General features: G+C 36.3%; 1 pseudogene; it reads right to left on the reverse strand.

The window, feature by feature from the left end:
• Positions 1–1,517, reverse strand: part of LOC101492401 (uncharacterized) — a 6,763-nt pseudogene extending 5,246 nt beyond the window's left edge.
• Between the last annotated feature and the right edge of the window lie 496 nt (positions 1,518–2,013).

Raw genomic sequence — 2,013 nt, forward strand, 5'->3', positions numbered from 1 at the left:
CGCTCTTCCACTAACCTTGCAACCTCCTCCCTCTGCTTTCTCTCTTCCTCCTCCAAAAGTACTTTTTCTAGCCTCGCCTGCCTTTTCTCCTCAGCTTTCCTACGAGCTTTTTCCCCTCTACTTTCATTGAGACTTTCTCCATTCTCACCCCGTTTCGCTAAGAGTGCTCTATGTTCTGCATCTGATGAACATTCTTCCCTTGAACTAATTCTAAAAATCTTTCTCCAGAGCCATCTAATGCTCAAGAAGAATGATGTTAAAAGCTTACAAACAAAATACAAAACACCAGAATACGACCTCTCGGTCAAACAATGCTCATCTCCACCAAAAAGACTAGTATTCTCATTTGCCTTCCAGTTGCTAGGACTTCCTGGAATAGGGCCACCAATCCAATTTCCATTCTCCAACCAGTCCTGACTGCACATCCATCCGTTTTCAGACCAAACCTTGCTATTTAATATCTTGCCACTTTTACCAACCAACTCCTTAACTATGCCAGAATTTGAAATCCCCAACCCTGGCGGCAAGTCTAAAGCTGGTCTCTTTGAAACATGCCCACAATACGAACACATGAACCGACCTCCACCAGGGTTCTGATCCCTATAAGGATTCAAGCAGTTACGGCACCTCCTTGTAGCTGTCTTCCGCAGCTTCTGCATCTCTAAGGCCTCAAACCTCTTCCTCTCCCTAAGCCTAGCATTCCTCCTTACCCGCCAAGATGACAGCTGAGGCATCAAAATCTCATACCAAAAGAGAGTAACCAACAACACAAAAACACAAGCCAGTCTAGGAGAAGTAATCTCAAACCTAAAAGCTGGCGGCAGGAGCTGAGAAAGTGCCCACAAACCAATCAGTGGAATAACCAACCATGGTAGCACTGTAGCAACCCGGCGAGACAACTTCTGAATCACACACAGTATACACATTATCCTCTAACTCTAACCTTCTTTCTTTTCTCAAGTATACCCTCTCTTGTTACCAAACAAAAAACAATACTTTCAAGAAAACCCTAACCCTCTTTACCTTTCCTCTTCCAAATCAATATCCAACAGAACTTTATAACCACAAACTTCAGAACCCTAAAATCTCAAACCTAAAAAACCTAAAAAAGAAATAGAAACAAATAAAAATCTATGACCAGAAAATGAAAAATATAAATGAAAATTAGCCTATTGTACAAGCTAATGCCTCGATAGTTGAACAAGAAAATCGAAATTTAAAAAATGTGCCCATAAAGAAAGAGAATGTTTTTGAGCTTCAGCAATGGAGATTGTGGCATGAATCGAAATAGAAATGGAATCGAACGCTTACAGATTCGGTGACGACGGCGAAAACGAGAAGAAGAAAATGGGAGCGAAATGCGATTGAGGAAGAAGCACCTGAACGTGTTCGGAGCTGGACTCAACTCGTCCGATTCGGGTCGGAGCCTCCGTCGTGGTGTTTGGGTTCCGCAAAAGAAGAGAGAGACAGAAAGAAACTATGCGCATGAGAAGAGAGAGAAACAAGATAAGAAGAGAGAGAAATACAAAGAAAGAAATAAATTAAAAAATTAGGATAAATACATTTTTGTCCTAATTAGATTAATTTTAGTTTTTTTACTTAAAATGAATTTTAGTTTTTTAGTTGATTATCAATGAATTTTAGTTTTAAATCTTATAAGAGATGATTTCAATTTTCATTCCTCTAAAATCAAATATCACATACATATAGTTGATATGAATAAATATCCCTAAATATTTTTTATTTTTATAATTCATATATAAACAAAATTTATCTTAAGGATTTGAAGAAAGTTTTTGCATAGTTAATCCATTAATATTGCATGATGTTATTTGAAATCACTATATCATCTTTGGTAAAACATATAAGTAATTAATAAAAGTCACATGATACATTTTAAAAATGACACTTTCATAAACTAAACATAAAATTTATTCATTTTGTAGAAATCAAAAATATATTTATTCTTAATTTCAAAAATGAAAAATTATTCTTAAACTATAAAAAGAATCT

This window comes from Cicer arietinum, chromosome 3, assembly GCF_000331145.2.
Source record: "Cicer arietinum cultivar CDC Frontier isolate Library 1 chromosome 3, Cicar.CDCFrontier_v2.0, whole genome shotgun sequence".
Lineage (NCBI taxonomy): Eukaryota > Viridiplantae > Streptophyta > Magnoliopsida > Fabales > Fabaceae > Cicer > Cicer arietinum.